The following is a 24,397-nucleotide window of genomic DNA, read 5'->3' as shown; positions in this document are numbered from 1 at the left end:
GTTTTTTTTAAATCAAGGACTGGCCAGCACAGGGCAGTTATTCACCCGTGACCAGCTCTGCTGGGCGAAATCGTGTAGCTCCTTCACTCCTCCCCCAGGTGAACGGGGGGGATCAGACATACCCCCAAGCACTGGAGCCAGAGGACTGGCCAGAAGGAGTAAAGGGGCAACTGGGATTGGTGAGATATATAGTCAAAAGTAGATAACAGTTAAATTTAGAATTCATTGTTGTATAATTTCAAATTGTACAATACGATAGTAAGTACTGTACTTATTAAATTACTGGGCACAGTTGTGGTCACCAGTTCCAGAACAGATATATTGCTGCTCTGGAATCAGGCCAGGGAGCTGCTAGTGACATTCCCAGGCTCAAAGGAGTGTCCCATGCTGACAGGCTAAACTAACTGAATCTTTTCAGTCTTGATCAGAGAATACGAGGGGACCTGGTCCAACTATTCATCATTCTCGAAGGTGTTGACGGAGCCAATCCTGTGGTCTTCACCTGTGAACGCGAGGCTCTTCTTTACACAAAGGGTTGTGGGAGACTGGAATGCTCTGCCCTGGCTGTCAAACCGATGCCCTGGTTTTGTTGGATGAGATCCCAGGATCAATTAGCTGATAGCAGCTACATTGGAATTATCTTTGGTGGAACTGCTAAATGCTGACTGGCACAGTGGGTGGTGCAGTGGTTAGGATTGGTGCCTCACAGTGCTGGGACCCTGGATATCTTGATCCTTTGTGCCCTGCTTCCTTCTTGTCTTGTTATAAATGAAGTATTTAACTTTCCAAAAGAAAGTCCCTGACTGCTGTCTCTGTTGAGTTTGCTTGTTCCCCCCCATGTTCACACAATTTTTTGCCAGGTGCTCCAGTTTCCTCCCACAGTCCAAAGACATGCTAGTAGCTGACTGACTTCTGGGAAAAATGCTAGACTGACTTCTGGGAAAACTGACCCAGGTGTGAGTGTGTGTGTGTCTGTGTGAGCCCTGTGATGGATTTGCATCCTGTCCGGGGTGTACCCTACCTCATGCCCACTGCTTGCTGGCCACCCCTCAACCCTGAACTGAATAAAGTGGATAGAAAATGGATGGATAAAAGTGCCAGGGAAGAAACACGTTAGAATTGCACCATCCCTGCAACTCACATGCACTCACTTGAATTGATTCTTCTTATTACTGTTACTGGCCAAGCTCACATCTGCTGAGTTTCAGGGGGCTGCCAGTCATGTGTTGCAGGGTGATATAGCTGCTGTGTGGCTGAGCCGAGCCCCACCTGCAGCACAGAATCTTTCCACCAGCACGTGAAACTGCAGGGCTTTGGAAATACTGCTGCCATTCTGTCATACTGTCACAGGTACTTTCTGACCTTCTCCATTGTCCTAAAATAGCTGACTGACATTTTTATAATAAGTGTGGAGGTTGGCCTCATCTCCAAAACAAAAATACTCAGAATGCGGTCTGGGTTAGAGCTACTGTATAAAGGGTGGGAGCTGGTGGTCACAGTCCATGTGGTGCTGGCATGACACCACTGCAATGCTTGCATGTGAGGAACATTGAGGGCTGGACTCCACCTGCTGTGCTTGTTGCACCTTGACTAATTGTGTTTGTTTCTTTTAGCACAATGAGTAGATTATCACCAGGCCTTGGTGATTTGTAGACCTTAAGTGTTTCTAACACCTGAAAGAAAAAAAACGACACTGAGCTGTTCATCCCTAATCCCTGACTTCTGGGGTCCATGTGACCCTGCAAAAAGTCACTGAACTGCTCGTCTTCTTGCCTGACTAACTATATAGGTTCCCATTTTTCTCTAGGCTCTGACCTATCTTCACATCTTTACTCAGAATTGAAAGCAACTGTTGAAAGAAACAAACAATTTGTTTCAGATTCCCACAATCCCATGTGGCAGGAAGTGCCTCCTGTTTTCCATCCTGGCTCCTCCTGACTCACCAGTACTTTCAGCTTTTCACTCATCAACCAGATGTTAATCCCCATCCGTGCATTACCTTGAACCCCTCAAAATAAGGAATTAATCTTTAATAAGGAACTTTATCAAAAACTTTATGATATTCTATACATACCATACCACAAGCTTTGTTTGTATCCATTTCTACTGCTGCCTGTTTGCAGAACCTTAACGCGTTAGTTAAAAAAGATAGTTCAGGTGGGTAGCTGCGTCAGCATGCATAGGCTGCAAAGGAACAAGTTCAAGGTTTATTCCCTGCTGAAAAGAGAAGAAAGGAAATGTTTCGGCTGAGGAGCCTTCTTCGGGTGTGAAAAATGTTTGTTAAGAAAAACGTTTTCCTTTTCTAAATCCACATTAACCAAAGCCACACCCATTACCCACCCGTTTTGTTCTGTTTATCTATGTGTAAAAATAATTTTGTCTCTAATTACTCGCTTTGGCGTTGTCAGCCTTTTTATGAATGGGCGTGACATCAGCAAAACTCCAGTCAGTGGGTACTATCCCTGTTTTCAGGGGCTGTTGGTAGAGTTTTGTTAGTGTAATACAGTGCTCAGTAATACAGAGATGTTTTCATAATGTGTATGTCAGAGCACAGGGTAGTAGCAGTTTAATGTAGAACTAGGCAGCCTTCCACTCTATTCCAAGTCTCTTTCCCTTGATCATTTTAGAGACTTCCAAAAGTGAAGGCTAAAGTCCTCTGGGAGTTGAGCCGCTCCTGGTACCAGAGTATACCACAGTATGAGCTGAAAGAAGAAGACTTCCCCTCCGAGGGGATGACAGTTTATCGCAGGGAAACCAGCCAGCAGTGCCGTGATTTATACAGGCGGTGCGGACTCGAGCAATCAGAGGGTGAAGAATCTTGCTCGAGATCTTTCTTTGCGCTGTGGATTGTGGGAGTCAGAAACAGGCTCCCCAGGCATCTGGCTGAAGCAGATTCCTGGGATCGTTCAAGGAAAGGATGGGTGAAGTCCTCTGGTAGGGAGTGAGCAGGATCCATGCTGTTAATGGATCTAGAGCCCTACTGGCTACTCCATACTGCCCCCTTCTGGGCAGCAGCCAGATGAATCCTGAAAACATTAGGGTCAACTTGATTGTAAACAAGGTGGATCTGACTGCTCCTGCAGAAAGGTAGATACACTTTTGACTTTTTTTGTTTATCCTTATCCTGGTGAGCCTCAAAACTCTTTTTATCCGGGCCCTAAATTAAGATAGATACTTTATTGTCCACTGCTGTGGAAATTTGTCTTTGCCTTCTCCTATAAATGTAAAAAAACAAAAAAAAAATCAAAAAATCCTGGACAGTTTGGTTTTGCTTTTTGACCCCAGGTTCCCATACCAAACTGTCACGTTAAACACCAGCTCTCAACAAGGCTTTTACATGCCATCTCTAGGACATTTTGACTAACGTTCTTTAGCCATTGAATTAAAAAGAGCCTCTGATTATATTTCTCGACCTGACTGAAGCTACCTTTTCCTCCAGGTGTTCGAGGGCCAATGGGTGTGCAGATCCCTTTAAAACCTGCAGGACTGTGGCTCTACCCCTTCTATCACAGTTCATGGCTGAAAGAAAAGCTGCCAAGAGCTGACAGTGGGGAAGCTAATCTCAGCGCTTGAGCTTCCTTCTGAACTTCCTAGTTCGTTCGGAATCGGAGCCCGGTGCCCTTCCTGATTGAATAAAATGAGGCACAAGTCCTGCAGGCTCAGGGCTAACGTTTTCTTTTATAAATAAAATCTGTTATGAACGATAAGTCACGTTTACTGTAAGTGCGTGAAGCACTGGCATGTGCTCTCACAGGAAATGACAGTGGGGTTTTTTCGAATCGCGGGTTCGTGTTACAGGGTATGCTTGGCTCGAGAGCTCGCAGCCGTCGCGGCAGCCTCTCGGCGAAGAAGTGACATTTGTGATCCCCCCCCTCCGGTCCGACAGGTGCCGGGGGATTTGGCTGGGGCTTGGCTGAGCCCGGAAGAAACATCCGTCAGCTGCTGAACCCCGCTGGAGCACCAGAGCCACAGCTGTCTGACCCTGGAATTCCCTTCGCTCATCCAATCAGTCTGTTCTACACAGCCGGTTCGTCCTTCATATAGCGCCTTTTCATGGGGACCACCATCTTGAACCTGTCAAGTAGTCTCATTGCCAGTTGTGCAATAGTTTGAATGTCATATGGCTACCCATGGCTATATATCAAATCATATGCTGTATATTTATATATATGATTTAATATATATAATCATATGGCTATATATTATATATAGTAATATATGTATATACATATCCATATAAATTCATATATTAATAACATTAAAATTATAATATCAATATATAAAAGTATAGAAGTATATTATATGAAAAATCATATGGCTATATATTACATTTTCAAGTTGTTTTCTCTGTGTTGTATTACGTATTCAAGTGGCCTTTGCAAAACCCAGTGCTCCAGGTCACAGTTCCAAAGGGACGTACAAACAAGGCGCATCAGTCTGGGGCTACACAGCCCCGTGCTGCTGCTCCTGCCCGTTAAGTCCTTACGTCAAAAAACTGGAGAGCGCTGGACATCTCTCTGAAAGCCAGAAATCTGTCTCAGTGTGGTGCTCACACTTTTATCCTTATGCACACGAGTCACAGGATTTGCTGTGACAGCTCATGATTCCAGATGATCAGCTTTAATCTGCTCATCATGGATGGAGGTGGATTTACTGCTGTATATTAAAATCTGCAGTATCTTTGACATAGGGACATTTCTATGGCACATTTAGTTTTTATTTTATTATTTTGTTCTGTTCATTCCAGAGGATCCCAAAGCACTTTACATATAGGAGGGAACCACTGAAGTGCAGACTGAAATGGGAGACGCACAGCGGCCATTCTGCACCAGCAGCCCCACCTGGGAGACGCACAGTGGCCATTCTGCACCAGCAGCCCCACCTGGGAGACGCACAGTGGCCATTCTGCACCAGCAGCCCCACCTGGGAGACGCACAGTGGCCATTCTGCACCAGCAGCCCCACCTGGGAGACGCACAGTGGCCATTCTGCACCAGCAGCCCCACCTGGGAGACGCACAGTGGCCATTCTGCACCAGCAGCCCCACCTGGGAGATGCACAGTGGCCATTCTGCACCAGCAGCCCCACCTGGGAGATGCACAGGGGCCATTCTGCACCAGCAGCCCCACCTGGGAGATGCACAGCGGCCATTCTGCACCAGCAGCCCCACCTGGGAGATGCACAGTGGCCATTCTGCACCAGCAGCCCCACCTGGGAGATGCACAGCGGCCATTCTGCACACAGCAGGTCAGTAGGGAGCCATGAGAAATTCCTATGCCAATTAAATAAAGAGGCAATGTGAGATAGGCCACAATTTAAAATTCCAGAAAAGGGTGGCGTAAAAAACAGGGACTAGCAGCTGTTACTCATGAATCGATCCACAGGATCTTTAATAACCGAGAAGTCAGTTGCTCTGTTTAACGTTCTATCTGACCAACAGCACGTTGCCCTTGATCTCCATCCTGGGGGTGTTAGTTAAGACATTCCAGAGGCCCAGAAGGAAGTCCACCACCTACTGGTCCACCAATACCACTTGTCCACTGCTGTCCATCCTTCCATTCTCTAACAGCTTCTTTTAATTCAGGGTTGCGGTGGAGCCAGAGCATACGGGCAACGGGCACAAAGCAGGGTATACCCTGTACAGGACACCAGTCCATCACAGGGCAGAGCACCATTTACAGCAGCAATCTAATTTTACTATAGATCTCCCATCCCTGGGACACTGGCCCTGGGCCCAGCCCTGTTCCCGAGATCTGATGAGATCAAGCTGCTAGGTCGATCGGATTGCTGTTGCGGCATAGACTGTATCAGCTGGACTGATACAGCAGGGGCCAGCAGGGGGTGCTCACCCTGCGGTCCGTGTGGGTCCTAATGCCCCAGTATAGTGACGGGGACACTATACTGTAAACAGGCGCCGTCCTTCGGATGAGACGTAAAACCGAGGTCCTGACTCTCTGTGGTCATTAAAAATCCCAGGGCAGTTCTTGATAAGAGTAGGGGTGTAACCCCGGCGTCCTGGCCAAATTTCCCATTGGCCTTTACCAATCATGGCCTCCTAATAATCCCCATCTCTGAACTGGCTCCATCACTCTGCTCTCTTCCCCACTGATAGCTGATGTGTGGTGAGCGTTCTGGAGCACTATGGCTGCCATCACATCATCCAGGTGGGGCTGCACACTGGTGGTGGTGGAGGGGAGTCCCCATTACCTGTAAAGTGCTTTGAGTGGAGTAAGCAATTATAATTATTATAGTGACAGGGAACCTATACTGTAAAAAGGCCCTGTCCTTCGGATGAGACATAAAATCAAGGTCTTGACTGTCTGTGGTGTTAGCCCTATGTCCAGACCAAATTTCCCCCTGACCTTTACCAATCCTGACCTCCTAATAATCAACATCTATGAATTGGTTTCATCAATCTGTTCTCCTCCCTACTGATAGCTGGTGTGTGGTGAGCACACCGGCACATCATTCAGGTGGGGACTATACACTGGTGGTGGAGGAGAGTCCCCATTACCTGTAAAGCGCTTTGAGTGGAGTGTCCAGAAAAGTGCTGTATAAGTGTAAGGAATTATTATTATAATGTTAGCTCCACAGATACCTGATCCCCAGTGGCTCTAATCCCAATGTGTCTGAAATGAAGCCACATAAACCAAAGTGTACTAAGGAAAGCCAAGACAGTCATGTTTTCTGGATCATTTCTGTTACCAAATGCTTCCGGCCAAGTGCACTGACTTTGACCTCTGGAGCCAGTCTGGAGTCCCTGCCTGCCAACTGCCACCCCTCTCCCCTCTCCTCCTGCTCCTCCTCAGTATCCAGGAGCGCTGCTGGTAGCCGCAGACGAGTGGCCCCGGTCACTGATTGCGCAAACACAAACAGGAGATGCTCAGGGGTTAGTTCATCCCACCCACATATTTGCTCTCTGCCCTGGTGTCTGTTGTGGGTTCGCATGTTGCCTCACTGCTCTTGTTCGCTATCGTCTTTCTGTTTGCTGCCCTTTTCTTCTGAGGACAGTTTCTAAAATAGGAAACCGCTGTGCTCAGGCTAGAACTTCACTGTCTGAAATGAGGAAACCTGCACACAAACCAGAGGAACAAAGTGGCTGTAGGTTTTTATTAGAGCTCAGCTCAGCCCACCTCAGCTCAGCTGCACCCACTGAATGCTATTTTTTACTTGCTGAGGATTTAGAGAGACCTCTGAACACCCGAGGGAAAATGCTTCTGTTCGGCACCTCTGACGTATCATACTAGGTGGGCACTGCAGATCAGGCAAGGGGTTTTGAAAAGCAATAAATGGAATAAAATTCCTTCAAAACTACAGCTCTGGAAAAGTGGCCTTGGGATCCCAGAAGGCTTGACTGTTGAAGGATCCGACAGTGTCCCTGGGCTCTGACACACATACAGTATGTTTGTTGAGTGCCCATGAGGTCATCACTCCTCAGGACTCTCCTCCAATCACAGGGCACGTCCTCCTCTCTGTGGATGACCCTGTGGAGCTCGCAGCCTATCGGTGCGCTCGGCGGCTGAGACAGTGGGCGTGTCTGCGAGCGGGAGGCACGCACAGACCCGCCGCACGTGCGCCAAACTGGTTAGCAGTTGGTAATTTGCTCAATTTGGAAAGAATAACAAGCGGCCCCTGCTCTGATAAGGAAGGGGCAGATGGCCATTACAGTTTGCTAGCGGAGGAGGGAGAGGACCGCTGCTGCCTGGAAGCTTTGTCTCCTCTATTAGATTTCCAGCGGGCAGCAGATGTGCAAATATTGACACCCCTCTTCACTCCGCGCGCACCGGAGAGCCACGCCTTTTCTCCGACACGGGTGCACACTTCATCGGAAAATAAAAAAAAAGATCCACTTTTTTTCTTCGAGTGTAACAGAGTGTGTTCTTTTTTTAAAACCTTTTAAATATTTGTAAGTTACATTCTCGGTTATGTCTTGGTCCTATGAGATAACGAAGAGATGAAACACGCGCGGCAGAAGATAATAAAGAAGATAATCCTCTTTTCTGCGTTACAGACTCCACGTTTAATGTTTATATCATGTGTAATACGCCATAGCAGACGAAAGGAAACGGAGCTGCTTCGCCCCGTTTTTTTTTTGTAAACTTGTCAGAGAGAGAGCGATCAACAAAGATAAACCGACAGCTAGTCGAGTCTTCCGGCGTCTTTACCGCAGAGCACAAGACACAATACCGACAAACAGCCCCAGGCTTTTATGCCTGTGTCAGGAACTAAATATAAATTCCCCTCGCTTCTTATAAACTGCCTACAGGTAATTCCCTCTTTTATTCAGATTTATAGTTCTTGAGGTTTCCTTTAACGTTTATTTCGCTGAAGATGCACGGCCCCCCATTTTGTCAAGCCAGCATTATTAAAGAGCATCTTCGCTGTATGATGCCGACATATCGTTTTACCTGTTTTGGAAGCTGCGTCGCGTTTTAGTTCTTGAAACCATTTGTAATCGTTGTGCCTCCTCTCCCCGAACGTCATTGTTCTTAAAATAATTCGGAGGAGGATAAAATGGTGAACTGTGTCAAACGTGTGTGGCCGCCCTCGGGTTGCAACACGTTTGGAAAGATCCCAGTAATTCTAGAAAATGCACTGAGTAAAGGCAGCGGTGTTGCCGGTAATGTATGGTCATACCTAACCAACAGTTTTCTCATTCAGAATTTTTCAAGTAAAATATCACTAGCTTTTAACAACTTTTAATGAATTAACATGTTATCTCCGGCGTAGCGAAGTGCCCCCCCCCGACGATGAAATATTTTCTCGATCTCGCTGCTGAGAAAAACCGCAGATCTTTTCTGTTGTCGTTCCTTCCGCTATGATAAGAGCACAAAGCCAGGAAACTTGCAAAGGTTAATGACCTCCGAAACCGCGCGTCTCGGGGCGAGAAACCAAGAGAACGCGCCCGGGCCACGCGCCCCCCGCCAATGGCGGCGGTTTGCCGGTGAAACGACCCCTCGATCACTTCAGCCGGTACGCGTTTAATAAAACCCGCAGCAGTGGAGTTCCGTCAGAATTATAAATGCTTTGACAGTGTTAATTGAAGACTCCGGAACCTGTCCGCCTGGAGCGGAGTTTCGTTCGGTTTAACGAAGAGACGGTGGCTGTATTGTAGCTTCTTCCGGTCTGTTTACATTTCGAGGTTTCTGAGGAAAGTACGAAAGGAAATTCCGGTCTGCGTAGCCCTCGTTTTCGTCTAGTGCCTGTGTTTTTTTGACAGTGAACAGCAATTTGTGGTTTCTCGAGTGAAACAAATACAGATATTACTGTGTATTTTGGGAGAATAAAAAGTTCCTGCCTTTTTATTTGAAAAAGGGTTCCCAGTGTAGGAGGAGGGGGGAGGAATTGGTTAAATTAAAAGCCAATAATTAACCAACTGAGGTCATCGGAAACTGAGATACGTTGAAAATTGTCCATCCCTGTTTTTATCACTAATGTGTGACCTGTGGAAAAAGATGGTCCATTAAGGCTTAATTAAGATGACATTACAAATAAGAGTTAAATACTCAGACTTTGGGACATCATAAGTAGAATACTACAGGAATCTATAAGATGACTCCTTTTCTTTTTCATCTATGTCAGTATACTCTAGATTCTGGTAAAGTCAGTGCAGTCTGTAAAGTAACGAAAGTTACATGGTCAGTAAGCTAGTGAACTGATCTTCAGCATGTGGGTCAATGAAGAAATTCGGCAGATTATTTTCTGGACGGATCCGGCTCCAGCAGCGGCCTGTATTGAAGAAGCCAGGATTTTCTCAAGCCCCGCTCAAGAGGACCAGCACTGGAAACCCACTCGTTTGTGTAAGTACACATATGGACGAGACAGGTGCTCCTCCACTTCATTTTCTTAGCCTGGGGCTTCAGGAATGTGGAGGAACAGAAGTCTTTTGGCTTTAGGTGACCGGTCACCCTGTGCACGGCACCACAGTAGAATACTGCAGCGACCGTCACACACAGGTTTATGGAACTGAGTCTCTTTTGCCTTGAACAGAGAGGATTATGGGGCGACATACTGGATGAAGTCTACTGCCTGGGATGCCAGGTAAACTGAAGTTCGGTTTATTTAGCCAGTTTTTAGACAGCTGGTAGCTGTCCTCAGATTCAGACAGCAGTGCTGACCCTGCAGCAGTTTTTTCTAACTTACTTTCTTTATTCTCCCAAATGGGAAAATTACTTTGTGGGCAGGTAAATGACATAACACAATGGACAATACATTGAGCACAACACAAACCCATTAACAAATAAGAAATATACATGTATAATGAAAAAATATATAAAGTAGAATACACCCTCAATTGTCCAAATTGAACAGGTTAATAGCTGGGGAAATAATAACTTGTAGCAATAAACAAAGCTCTTCTATGTGATTAAACCAAACTCTGTCAAGCTAAGATGGTCTCTGTTTACTTACACTGAATCTCAGTGTCACTCAGTATCGCTAGTGGAGGGTGTTTTCTTCATCCAAAGGGCTTTAAAATCTTGTTTCAGCAGGAACAGAACTGGACAATTGAAAATGTCAGGAACGTGTTACTGGCCAAATAAAAACTGTGTCAAACTGTGTTAATCTAGGATTGCAACACTGGCAGTTTTAAAATGTCCTCTCAGAGGAAATACATCAAACTTTGCATCTGGAGTAAAGTTTAGTGATCTGTCCCAGCATGTCTGCCTCCCACTTACAGTAATATTTCAAAAGCTCTGCTGTCCTGAAAACTGAAGCTGCCAGTTCCCTCTAGTGGCGAAACACTGTTGCTTTACCCTACACATGAACCTGAAGTTGATTTGGAAGAAATGTATGGGAGCTCACAGAAGACCCATACAGGCTGGTGGTCTTCCAAAATCCCAGTGACCCCATTTCTAGAATATTCATAATATAGCTCCAGATTGCGATCCATCCATTTTCAAACGACTTCTTCTGATCCAGGGTCATGGGGGAACTGGGAGCCTGTCCCAGCAAGCACATGGGTGCAAGGCAGAACGTGCAAACTCCACACAGACACCACCCCAGGTCTGGAGCTGAACCCAGGGCCCCACAGCTGTGAGGCAGCAATGCTCACCACTGTGCCGTCCACACCTTGTGGTCAGTTCTCCCAAACTGTTTGTACAACCTAGCTGCATAATCCAGGTCCTGCGACATCACAGATGACACAAATTATCATGCTTCTGTCAGATCTTCTACTGAAAATATTCTGTGTCTGGAATATCAACCTCAACAATTCTTTTTTTCTTTTCCTTGATGCTCATATAAATGCAGGAGCAGGATTTTTGGACAGGGGTCCTGCTGAGATCAAAGACAGGCCAGTCTGCAGCAGTTGAAAGATGACTGGCGACCGAGACTAAATTAGAAGTTTTCCGACCCCAGGGGAGAAGAAGACAGGGAACGTGGCCCGCGGAGTTCGTGCAGGAGAGTATGAGCAGAATCCAGGGGAGGAGGGCTCCGTATAAAGGACTCCTGGAAGGATATCGTGGAGGAGAGGGGCAAATCTGTCCCACCTTGCCCGAAGCAGGCTCGTTGATGAAAATGTCTTGTCTTGTTCGTCTCTGTCATCTCACTCTGCTTTTTCCAGGGGTTAAGGGGAAGGGCTTGTTACCAAAGGGTGTCTTGATCTATTGCTGATTTGCTGCGTTAACTGACCTCCCTCTGCTGCCATCCGGCGGGTGAGGCAAGAATCCCGTCTCGTGTGGCTTACACAACGGCAGATGTTATAGCACCTGTTCACCCTGTAAGTCACTGGAAGCTTTGCGTTAACATACTACTAACAAATCTTTGCTGTGTGGTTGTGGGTTTTCAGGTCCATCACCCATTCTAGTATCGGTTAGTACAAAAGAAGAAAAACATTAGCCAAGAAGGATGAAATCTCAAATGGAGAACAGTGAGGAAATTTTGTTGAACACACAGCACTCTCTTGATCTAGATAATGCTGGATCTCGATAAAAAAGGATATTTGAATGCTTTTGTTTAGGCACTTGAAAGCTCTCTATACTTTAGACTTTTAGGGACTTTAAATGAGCCATTGTTTTGAATTCGTGAAAGAGACAGACATAAAAAGGAGGAGGAGATGCACATTTAGCCTCATCCGGTCAAGAAGACTAAAATGTGCTGAGAGACCAGAGACAGTTTTTTACAGAGAGACATAGAACAGTGGGCAAAACTGCTACCCCCACTGTTTTGTCTGATAATATAATGGAAACTTCCTAGAAATCTGGAAAAAAAAAGGATGTCCCGACATGTTCTTGTTCCTAAGAATTCCGGTACATTTACAGAAATCTGTATCCTGGCAGGAGCTATGAGACTGTCCGATTGCAGGGGTGCAGTATCATTTCCTGGCCTCTGTGATGTCGCATTCAAAATGAATACAACATGCTTCCACCCAACAGCTGCCCCCAAACCCCCCTTTTTGTTGTTATTTGATTTGGGGGATTCTTATTTGCTGGCAGAGTGTCCTGGGGAGCTGTGCAATGGCAGTGTGAAGGGGCTAGCCTTTTGAAATTAGAGCCCTTTGTTTTTTCCTGTCAGGACCTCCGGACGGAGAGAGAACAGGACTTGGGATCAGGAGGCGTTTGCTGTTTTGGAGGGGGCTTGCGTGGGGGTTAGGGAGGGAGGGGGGTGAAGGAGAGAGATCGCGTTCCATCTGGGCACTTCCTACAGAACAGCTTGAAGCACTCAGCAAGTCAGAGAACAGCCGTCTGGAACTGCTTCTGAGGCCGGGGGCTTGGTTGTGTGTGCATGTGAGCTTGTGGGCTTCATTTAAAAAATAACAAGTCTTGCAAATCCAGAAACCGAGAGGAGAGACGGCAACAGATAGGTTGCAGCGCTTGCTTATTTATCCCTTATGAACACATGACACGTTAAATGGATGGTTGCAACCAGTAAAGCCCTTGGCGTGGAGGTGTAAAAAAAACATAAAAAACTGCCAGTCAGCACTCAAAGTCAGTATGAATTTCTAAAGCCTCCTGCTCCAAAAGTGGGGCTCAGTACTGTATTCTTAGGGAGGACAGAGGGAAAGGTTTGGGAGGTCTTTTGGAATCTCCCCAGGAATGAAGATAAATGCGTTGTGGACTCAAATGAGAGGAGGGCCTGTATATTTGTGGCAGGTGAGGCAGAGGGGTGTTTTGGAGAGCAACAAACACGTTTGCCAGTCTGTGCCCAGAATGGCATGCAGGAACCTGGGCATGCTCTGTGAACAGTCATCCAGGCACATCTACGTGAAAACCAGCACTTCCCACAGGTAGCCTTCCTGTTCTGATCTGACTCTGAGCAGACTGCGCTTTGCTGAGGCTTGAGTGCGCTGTCTCTGCTCTGTGCTGCACTAGGCTGTGACACTGGGGGAGCGTTGCAGGAAGGGGGAGGAGCTGCACCCACAGCTTGTCCAGACCAGACTGACCTCAGCTGACCCCACCTGTTCTCTCGCAGCAGGTGCGACTGTCAGACCCACAAAAACAGAAGGAGTGAGACTGAAGACAAAGCAATGGAGATTTCAGAAAGGACAGTAAAAAAACACAACAGCAGCAGCCCAAAGATGAAGCAGTCCTTAGTGTGTAGGCTGTGAGTAGACTGTGTGTAGACCATATGTAGGCAGTGATTTCCCAGCTTCTGCATTTTCTCAAGTTTAGGACTTGTGATGTTTTCTCTCTTTTGCATCCATGAGAATTAAAGAGCTGCATAGAGGGCAGAGATTTTGCTTATTTTCACATGCTGCTCTGCTTGGCTGCTATTTCTCTCACTGCGCGTGAAAACAGCCTGCTGACTGCTTTTAAACCCCTGGATACCCTGCAACTGTCCTTTCATAGTCTTTATCTGGCTCTAGCAATTGTGTGGGAATCATTAAAATAAAAAAATAACTTTATTTTTGTTCCTTTAAACTTCAAGGGTATATCATTAGGCTGAGAAAGATGGCTGCCTTCTTCATGTTATCACTTTCACGTGTTCTTATGCGAAAGGATTCCAGAAGAGGAAAAAATAGCCCTTGATAAAGTACACCATGGTACTGACGCCTATTTCCTCCCTGTACTTTACATCATCCTATTCAGGATGTGCTCTAATGGTTGGGGGGGGGTTCAACTGTTGGTGCAAAACTGTCATCTCCTGTTTCGGACTAGCCTAGAAATAGTAACTCAAAGGGATGAGACGGGACTCACGCACATCAGCATGCAAATAAGAACATAAGAACCAAGTGAAAGTAAAATGGCTTGTTCCCCCACAGTTGTGTTCTGTATTCATCCAGCTGTTTCTTCAAGATTGCCATGGAATTGACCTTGACCACAGATTAATTGGCTGGTTAATTTGACGGAAGACACCCACAATTCTTTATGTAAAGAAGTAATGCCCTTTAATTTGCCCTGGGGCAATTGTGTAATATTATTGACTTATTACGTTTTAAGAACTTGAAATAATTTTTTTTTAAGAATGCTTTCGTTCTGATGTTACAGGACTTGGGACATTAGAGTAAACACCTTTTCAGGACTAAACGCGATTCTGAAATACAGTAAGTCTTTCTCATCAGCCAGTGTGACGCTGGCGCAATGATAGGAAGGTATAAATGGTGTCACTGGGCCATGAAGAAAAGCTCTGAGGCTGTGACTTGGCAATAAAAGCCACTATTTGACCTCCAGTTGTGCAAGATTCAAAGAAATAGGAAGCTGAATGAGGGAGAGCTTTCCTGTTGTGTCATTTCATTGGACTCTCACATGCCTCGGGCGTTGTCGGCCAGTGGTGTTCTGTCTACAACTCATCTGTTCTGCTGTGTGTTTCCGCATGGAAAGGCAGTCGTGGTGAGCTTGTGCAAATCAGTGTGGCACAATGCTCTGAAACCTCTCGGGCAGTGTCTGCAACTGCACATCACAGCACTCCTGAACCTTTTGCAGTGAAACACACAACTCTGTGCACATCAGTTTAAGCCATTTTGTTTTTGTTTTTTCTCACCTGCAGACAGAAACTAATGGGGTTCACCAATGCTGTATAAATTCAAGTAGATTAAATATTTATTTAAATTTCACCCATGCGCTAGCCTGTGCATATTTTACATACAACAATAAGTGCGTTTAGAAAATAATCCATTCATCCCATCGTGATGAAAACCAGCAACCTGGTTTTAGCCTGCTTTCAGCGTTGATCTGGAAGAAGGGGTAACTTTTGGGTTAACTTTGATGGTACCTTTCAGGATTTCTGAGTATGTGAAATTTGTGCAGCGCAGACATGAAAGGTACTTGAACAGTCTTGAAAAATTTCCAGCCTTCATCCGAGGACTTCTCACATGCTTCAGAGGTGCAGACCATGTTGGACGTAAGATGCTGGAAATGACGGAGAGCCTCTGTGTAGTAAAGATTTATTACACAGTGCAAATATTTCATACAAGTGGGGAAATATGCATGATAAACAATATATTAGCATAGGAATGTGGTGGCTCTAGAAGTGTGCTATTGTTTCAAAGAGCAGGAATACCAGTAGAGTAAAATCTGAGACATAATGTCCGGGATGGCTTTGGCCCGGCTTTGGATTGGATCCAGGCACTGTGGACAGGGTGGAAGAGGAACCTTAAGTGCCAGTTCTTTCCTTCCCTGCATTACGTATACCAAAGCCCTGACTGAGCATGCAGTTTCAGGAACATGTCACTAGCCTCTCCCCTCCAAACCCCAGCTACGGGCCTCTAGCCCTGTTTCCTGTCTCACTTCCTGTGGGACTCTGGGAAGGATTTCAGAGAAGGCTCCCACCCAGTCACGTGCTTCCTGTTCCAAATGGAATCGGCGCTTGCTAGTGGCCCCGCCGCCAGTGCAGAGGCTGACGTGTGCAGCTCAGGGTATCTCCTGTTTTGGACGCTTTTCACAGCTGTGCAAAGTTGGAAGCATCTAAAGGCCCAGTTTGCATCAGGGCCCTTCAGATCTTTCATCTCTTGCTTGGTTTGGCCTCTTGGCTAGTGAGTTTTCTCATCCCCTTCTCCCTTACCTGCCTGAAACTCACACGGCTGAGGCACACTTCCTGTTTTATGCTTAGAAAGTGCGACAGGCCACACTACCTTCTGACGCTTGCATTACGTGCCAGTTTTCACCAACATTTTCACGTAATTTCACGTAGTTTCACCAAACAGCTGTAATACATTGTAACGCAACAGGGGCTCAGGCGGGCGCCCTTGCCGCATTAGGTCGGCCCCATCCCGACTGAGGCTCGAACCCGGGACTCCCGCATCTCTCTGCAGCGACCCAGCCCCGTGAGCTAAAGAGAGATCTCTCTACAGCCCAGTAGCTGTAGTCCTGCTATCACAGGGAAGGGCGGTGACGTCACCTGCTCTGGTACGCCGGCTCTTACACAGTGCCTGTCGGCCGTAAGCTTTACGCTGGGGATTTAGTATTTCATTATGTTTTCTCTTTTAAGAACATGAGAGCATTTACAAACAAGAGGAGGCCATTCAGCCCGCCCTGGTTGTTTGGACTTTAGAACCTTATTGACAGAAGCATGGCAAGCACCTTCCACACAACTAGGCTGGGTAGCTTCTTCCTGACTCCCACCACCCTTTTTTTAATACAGCGCCTACTGATTTCAGTTTTAATCTGGCATAGGCTCTAGCTCAATAATAATCATTTCATAACATCACATCTGGCTATACATAAAAATGACTGTTAAGTCCTAACTTAATGTACCTAAATCCTAATATACCTAAATGAGTTCAGTTAACCAAAAGGGTTTGATTAGCCTGCGTGCATAAAGTGATTAGTTTAGTCAAAGCCCATTAACTGACACCCACTGGTGATCCCAGCCAGGAGCATGTGAATTGCAGTGCTTACCCAGCTCATCCGAGAAATTTCAGTCATTTTCTTTACTCTCCGGCGCACAATCCACTCCCTTTTCTCTGATGGCGCGTGGGAGTGCCAAAGCAGGCCACCGAGTGGGCGAGCTGAATGGCAGCATTCTTGCAGCTGGGCACAATGGCAGATCAGCCTCCCCTTCTCTGCTCAAGAGCGTGCACATACTGTAGCTGCAAAAACCAGCGACGGGACCCCTGCAAGCATTTTGCCTGTGTTGTGGGTCATGAGCATCCTGGTGGGATGCAGGACTGTTTTCTGAAAAAAAGTGTCCTGCACTGGGGATGAGACGTCTTCAGGGTACACCTGCCACCCGCTGATTGTATGAAGCAAGAGGCATCCACGCCTTTGAAGACAAATGCATATGGAAATGCGGACTCCTCATTTGTCTCTCTTTAAAAATCCCAACCAGTCTCTGGGTTTGGCCCTCCTACCAAGCGCCACAACACAAACGCAACACGAGCGGTAGCTGGGCCTGACCCGATTCTCTTCCACCCTGAAGACGTCAGTCATGTTTCCTCACTGAACCCCTCTTTGTTCCAGGATCAGCAGCCTCTCCCTCCCCTGTACTTGATGGAAGCAAAGAATTCCAGTGAGGCAGTAGTCCTGTGAACAATGGCATACATAAAGAGCTGCCACATTCCGATGCTAATAAATGCTAATCATGCACGTATGGTTGTTGGCTTATTACATATTTCTCTTCAATTTATTCTAATAAATCTCATGTCAAATCTCCAGGGAAGGCGGGTTTGCTCCAGGCAGTGGGAGACTGGACGTGGGTAAGAGCAGCAGAGCTAAATGGGCACCATTCTTCAGCGTAGTGTGAGTGGAGGTACTGTCATGCGTGTGAGAAGAGAGTAAAACTCGGTTTTGAAGAAAGAAGCCGTGCTGTTAACAAATTGGAATGAACCCAAGAGCATGACAGAAGAGTGACGGTCTTCATTTCCTATCAACCTGTGGTCCTTCGTTTTTTTAAAAAAACAACATTATTTTGCTAGAGTAAGGCCTTTTCGGCAAGGTCACAAGTCTAGACTCCTGCTTCCGCCAGACATTGTGAAATAACCATGCCAAGCTGACCGACAAGCAAAGCAAGGGGCAGGGCTGACCCCAGGGGCAGGCCCATTGCCCAAGAGCTCTTGAGCATGTGGCATTGGGACCGAGCTTCTTAAAAGATGATACATCCATTGCACTCTTTGAGAACACATACCATGGAATCCCAGGTGTTGTGTTAGCAGGCCCATGTTTAGTTCAGGTGGGTAGCTGCGTCGGCATGCGTAGGCTGCAAAAGATCAAGTAAAGGTTTATTCCATGCTGAAAAGAGAAGAAAACACAACATTTTGGCTATGGAGCCTTCCTCACACCCGAAGAAGGCTCTATAGCTGAAACGTTGTGTTTTCTTTCTTCTTTTCACCATGGAACAAACCTATTACTTGTTCCATAATTATATTTATTTGATGGGCTGATGGTTTTATCTTAAGCAAGTTACATTTGTTCATTTGGCACTACGCTTGAGCAATCTGAGGCATTTGCTCAGTGATTCAGCAGTTGTGCCCCAGCCTGGTCTTGAACACGCTCTCTCCCCGTTACAAGGCCAGATCCCCAACCGTCTCCACACTCAGTGACACAAAGCTGCTCCGCCTGTTGTGATAATTTCACAACATTGAGCAGAGAAACATCTTTTTGGGAAGATCTACTTTAGTAAATGTAAAAACCTTTGCACTTAACAGTAACCTTCATCCAAATTTACATGCAAAACAAAGTAATATAAATCAAAATTGAATTTTGACGTTAGATATAAACCAGTTGTTTTACTTATCATTGGACTTTTAGTGCAGCGGTACCGATTGTACAGTTGTCTGTGTGTGTGTAGTTGGCGCCCTCTACTGTTTTATTTTAGATTTACAGAGGATTTATTCGAATTCGATGGTTCTTATTACTGGTAGAGATCCTACTTAGAGAATACTGAAATCGCTTTCATGAAATCTCAACTAGTTTTCTTTGATCTGTTTGTTTATGGTTTTAAGTAATGTGGTATTGGCTTTTAAACCACCATGGCAGATGTACACATTCTTATGAATTTTATGGCCATTTTTAATTAGAAAAAAATACAACCTAAGAGCAAGGAGACAAAATAATCATTTTGATAAAATAATAAATAATTAGATTAATTAATTACAAAAAGGGCTGATTGAAATATGATATCTATACAATCCCTGTAGGAGGGAGTTGATCACAGCTGATGTGACCCAAAGAGGTAATAATGAATTGCTTACATTTATATAGCTCCTTTCCAGATACTCCAATGAAAGACGGGGATTATTAGGAGGCCATGATTGATAAAGCCCAGGGGGGAAATTTGGCCAGGATGCCGGGGTAACACCCCTACTCTTTTCGAGAAACACCCTGGGATTTTTAATGACCGCAAACAGTCAGGACCTCGGTTTTATATCTCATCCAAGGGACAGCACCTTTTTACAGTACGGCATCCCCCTCACCTTAAGACCCACACAGACTGCAGGGTGAGCGCCCCCTACTGGCCCCACTAACACCACTTCCAGCAGTGACCTTAGCTTTCCCAGGAAGTCTCCCACCTGCTGAGCTTCAGTGGGCTGCCAGTTGTGAGCTGCAGGCTGGTATGTTGTCAGCAAAGTGGCACATCAAATTTTTTGCTTACTAAAACCCTAAGAAGGTAGGTGCCTTTTCAGGCCATAAAGACCCATTGGGGGGGGGGGGGGTGGGTCACCATTTTTCTCAGCCATCCAACATTGGAGATGGAGGTGATGGTGACGTGTGGTCAGCATCACACTCCAGATGGCCTATTACCCCAGGAAGGATTAACCCCCAGTACTCATTTGGAAAGCAGGGTGAGGGGACCTGGGAGCCATCTGGAAGGAATTAGAGTAAGCTAAATCACTTGCCCCTCTCTGGGATTGAACCCAGGATCTTCCAGTCAGGAGCCAGACGCCCTTGCCGTCTGAGCTACTATGGCTCTGAACCTAAAAAGAGACTCATGAAATGATCAGAAGAATTACGTGCTTCACCTGCATCAACCAACAGAAGCCCTGTGAGTCTGAATTGGTGGCTAGATGTTGCCCACCTGTGGCACAAAGTGTGTAAAAAAGTATCAGTGGGTATTTTACTGGATTTGCAGTGTCAGTAGGTTATTGTCACTCAGACCAGGAGTGTCAGACTCATTTCCTGGAGGCCCTGGTTCTTCTGTTTGTGTTCCGTCTGAGCCATCAATTACTTAGTGGATCTAATTATTCAATTAATTGATTAATTGAATTGAAAAGAGTAGGGGTGTAACCCCGGCGTCCTGGCCAAATTTTCCATTGGCCCTTACCAATCATGGCCTCCTAATAATCCCCATCTATGAACTGGCTTCATTACTCTGCTCTCCTTCCCACTGAGAGCTGGTGTGTGGGGAGCGTACTGGAGCATCATCCAGGTGGGGCTGCACACAGGTGGTGGTGGAGGGGATCCCCATTACCTGTAAAGCGGTTTGAGTGGAGTGTCCAGAAAAGCGCTGTATAAGTGTAAGCAATTATTATTATTATTATTAGCTGCGTCATTGGAATATTTCTAGCCAGGCCCTGAGGTGTTCTGTAGGTGGTTATACCTTTAATGAAATTAATGTTTGAGTAATCAGCATTAGAAGACAGAATCTTCTGTGTGTCTACCTAAGAAAATAATAAGGTTAACTGTTTAACTGACTACTGAGGGTGGAACAAAAACTAGAAGTCAAAGTCAACTTTATTGCCAAGACATTCCTTTGGGCTGTTGGGACTTTTCTGTGGTGTTGCTCAAAATAACAGAGATACAAAAAAAAAGGTCAGATACAAGAAGAGAAAAAAACATCATAAATAATACATATCATATTCAGAATAATATAGAATCCATGAATTTGCCCATAAATACTTTAATCAATACTTTTGTAAGTGTTGAGTTAAGAGACCAAATAGCCTCAGCAAAGGAGCTCTTCCTGAACTGCTCTGTTTTGGATTTGACAACATCCCAAACTCTTAACCTTCTCCCCAAGAGAGAGAGCTCAAACAGGGGAAAGCTGGGTGGGAGCGGTCACTTACACTCATCAGGGTCTTTCTGTTTAAATGTATTGCGTTTACGGAAGCAACAGATGGCGAGTTGCAGGCAGTTATTTTAGACGCAAGACGCTCAGTCCTCCAGGAACAGAGTGTGAGACTGGCTTAGCAGAAACAGAAAATGCAGTTATAGCTGCTGCTGCCCGGTTGCTATGCATTCAAGCAGTCTGTCAGTGGGCTCAGTCATTTTTGGCATCGCGGCCTTTAAGAAATGTTAAGTGAATTGTGCTGTGGTGACAAAACTAATTTCTGCACCAAAAACTCATCGTGTTTCCCCCGTGTGAGACTGACAGTACTATTATGTGCACAAAAGGATGGAGTGTTATAATAAGAAGTGCCAGTGCCAAATAATTGGAGGAGCTAGGAAAGGAAGATTTCATCTCCACTTCACCAAGGCCCTGTCCAGCTTCCAAGTGCAGATTTAATTATAAGAAGAATTGCTTACACTTATATAACACTTTTCTGGACACTCCACTCAAAGCGCTTTACAGGTAATGGGGACTCCCCTCCACCACCCCCAGTGTGCAGCCCCACCAGGACAATGCAACTGCAACCATAGTGCGCCAGTACACTCACCATACACCAGCTCTCAGTGACGTGTAGCTATTAGCTATCAGTTCATAGATGGGGATTATAAGGAGGCTCTGATTGGTAAAGGCCAATGATGCCCAGATTTTACCCCTGCTCTTTTCAAGAAACACCCTGGGATTTTTAATGACTCTCTTTAAAGAGAGTCAGGACCTCAGTTTTACATCTCATCCAAAGGATGGCATCTTTTTACAGTATAGCATCACCATCACTCTACTGGGGCATTAGGACCCACACAGACCGCAGGGTGAGCACCCTCTACTGGCCCCACTAACACCTTTTCCAGGTAGCAACGTTAGTTTTTCCCAGGTGGTCTCCTATCCAGGTACTGACCAGGCTCACACCTGCTTAGCTTTAGGGAGCTGCCAGTTGTGAGCTGCAGGGTGATATGGCTGCTGGTGAAGTATATATATGTATATTATCTGTATACAAACCCACAAATGCTAAATAAATGCCTTAGTAAAAAGCAGCATTAACCACAATGAAATACGTGTACTTTCACCTCTACATTTCACCATGGAAGGCTTCACCCCTGTGCCCTGTGCTGGACTGGCGTTCTCTCCAGGTGACCCTACTGTCCGCCAGGTGAGACTGTGGCTCACTGCTGCCCTGTACTGTGTCGGACTAAGCGGTTTTCGAACATGGATGGAGGGAGCTGGCAATGTCCACATTCCCGAGATCACGTTTTCCTCGAAACCAAGGATACCAGGTTAGATACCGCTACTGCCGAAGACAGAATTTGCCGCTATACGAGAAACCCGCCCGCAGATTTCGAGAGCCGTGGGCAAGAGCCTTTTCGCCGCAAACAGCCGGATCTCCGGCAGGTGGCGTCAGTGCCTTTAGTCACAAGGGTTCTCGGTTTTAAAAACGGGCTGTTCTTGGTAAAGGAAGAGACTGCAAGCGGAAAAGGTCGCTATTCTGAAACGAGATGCGTAAAGGAAAACGTACGAGGAGGCGAAGACGACTTTCATTAAAGCCAGCGGAAAGGCAGCTTTCCGTCCAACCAGATCGCCCAGTTGTAGTGTCGCATGCAGGCCGCTAGGTGTCATTACGCGGCCGTGTTGCGATGAAGTTCCTGTCGATGGATATATTGAATATCTTCCTTTGCCGACGGAACTCTTTCAGTTAAACTCTGTCGATTATTTAACTGCCTCAGTTCCCGAGAGTAAAGTTGCATAGAAATGTGATAACATTTAACGAAATTGCTAACAGTATCATGTATTGGGAAAAAAAAACCAAAACAAAACATGGCCGTCTTTATTTCAATCGATAGATAAACGTGGGTTCGTTGTACCAGACGTTTTGAGACATGATTGGATTTAAGATATTGCCCTTCAAGGGAAAGAAAAGAAATTAAAGACTAAGGTGGTGGGTTAGGGGGTTACAGCGTCCTGAATTACGGCGTTCGGTTCTGGTTTCCCTTCGCAGTCCTGTCGATAACTCCTGTGAGATGAACTTGCCCCGTTCGCTTCGGAACAGAGGAGTGCTCGGGGCCCGCTGTCCGTCCGCTTTTCCGGGTCTCTTTCAAACTCTTTCCGGCAAGGTGAGCCCTCGGCTTGTTCGGTGGAGCGAGCGAGGAGCGAGGGGCTGACGGGATCGGGTGGCGCGCGGCTGCTCCAGGTGTTCGTCTCGCTGAGGCGCGGGGAGGCCGCGTGACTCCAGCGGTTCGGTCTGAGTGGCGAGCTGTCGGCAGGCCGGGACTGGCAGCCCTACTAGTGTCGGACATCTAAATATAAAAACCCCACCTCTCGGTTTACCTCTTTTTTTTTTAATTCGAACACACTGAAAGTAACTCGATAAGGACACTGGTGTTTTAATACGGTCAAAGAACGCAGGAGCCTTCCCAACTATTTAATAACAAGGCTCGCGTATCTCGCTTAATGTATTATGTTACTGAGACTTATGTAATCACGTTTCCTCGAGTAGTACTTTAGGGGTGCAAATGCCTGATCCCCAGATGCAAAATTGATCTAGAATCTATAGGAAAAACCCCGAGCAGCATAGAAACATTCGTACACGCAAAACGAGACAAAAAAGAAAGAAAGCGACGCTTGTGCACCGGAGTCATTTGCTGGGGTGAATTAATCGAAATGTCCGTGGTGATTACATCGCTAGAGGAAGGGCCCACGGCTGGACCGAGGGCGGCATGAACGGGTCCCGCCGTGTCAGAGAGGAAGACCGAAGAGTGCAGCCCGTTAGCCTGCGAGCGCGGGTTTGAGGGGGACGGCCGCAGGGCGGACCTCACTGGGGCCCGAGCGCTTCACGTCACGGTACGGCTGCACTGCTCGGCCCGCAGGCCGGGCGACCCGCTGTCCGTGTGGAGGGCAGAGCGGTCCTCCTGGTTAGCGGAAGGTCAGAGAGTCGGGAAAGAAAGGAGAGACGTTTTTCTTCTGACAGCCGAGAAGTCTCCGCCAACTGAAAAAGTGCCGGTGAAACAACGAAAGGAGTTGCACTAAGGCACTGTAAGGTAGGCGAGAAAGGATTTTTTTTTTTTAAAAAAGGCTTTTTACAGAAATTCTTATTTAAAAAAAACACATCAACATTTGATTTATATCGACCTCCAACCGGGCCAAGAGATGAATTGCATCTGCAGTATGTGGGCTTGGGAGGGTGAGGAGAATGCGAATCTTGCTTGAGAGTCAGCCAATAAGGGCAAAAAGATTAGCGGCCAAGCCAGCTGGATGACTCGCGCGGCCGTCCTCCCGCTTGTGCAGGGGGTTAGGACCCCTCACTGGAGGGCTGTGGGATTGCTCCTGCAGTCTGTAGGGGGGGGCGGCTGAAGCGGGCCTGGGGATGTAGCTCAGTGGTAGAGCGCACGCTTCGCATGTGTGAGGTCCCGGGTTCAATCCCCGGCATCTCCACTCGGATTTTATTTCGCGAGAAGTAGGACATTATTTAATATATAAATAAATACAAG

General features: G+C 46.4%; 1 long non-coding RNA gene and 1 other non-coding gene across 3 annotated transcripts; both read left to right on the top strand.

The window, feature by feature from the left end:
• Positions 1–8,271: 8,271 nt before the first annotated feature.
• LOC107077006 (uncharacterized) lies at positions 8,272–14,198 on the top strand. Of its 2 annotated transcripts, XR_011181749.1 has the most exons (4): positions 8,272–8,972; positions 9,582–9,799; positions 9,990–10,040; positions 11,250–14,198. It is a non-coding gene; the product is annotated as an uncharacterized lncRNA (long non-coding RNA). The 2 variants fall into 2 exon arrangements; XR_001478118.2 differs by having other exon boundaries at positions 8,272–9,799.
• A 10,071-nt stretch (positions 14,199–24,269) lies between these two features.
• Positions 24,270–24,341, top strand: trnaa-cgc (transfer RNA alanine (anticodon CGC)). The gene has a single exon. It is a non-coding gene; the product is annotated as a tRNA-Ala (tRNA).
• The last annotated feature ends 56 nt before the right edge of the window (positions 24,342–24,397 follow it).

The sequence above is a fragment of the Lepisosteus oculatus genome, chromosome 1 (assembly GCF_040954835.1).
Source record: "Lepisosteus oculatus isolate fLepOcu1 chromosome 1, fLepOcu1.hap2, whole genome shotgun sequence".
In the NCBI taxonomy this organism is placed as follows: Eukaryota; Metazoa; Chordata; class Actinopteri; order Semionotiformes; family Lepisosteidae; genus Lepisosteus; species Lepisosteus oculatus.
This window is presented reverse-complemented; position numbering and strand designations above follow the sequence as displayed.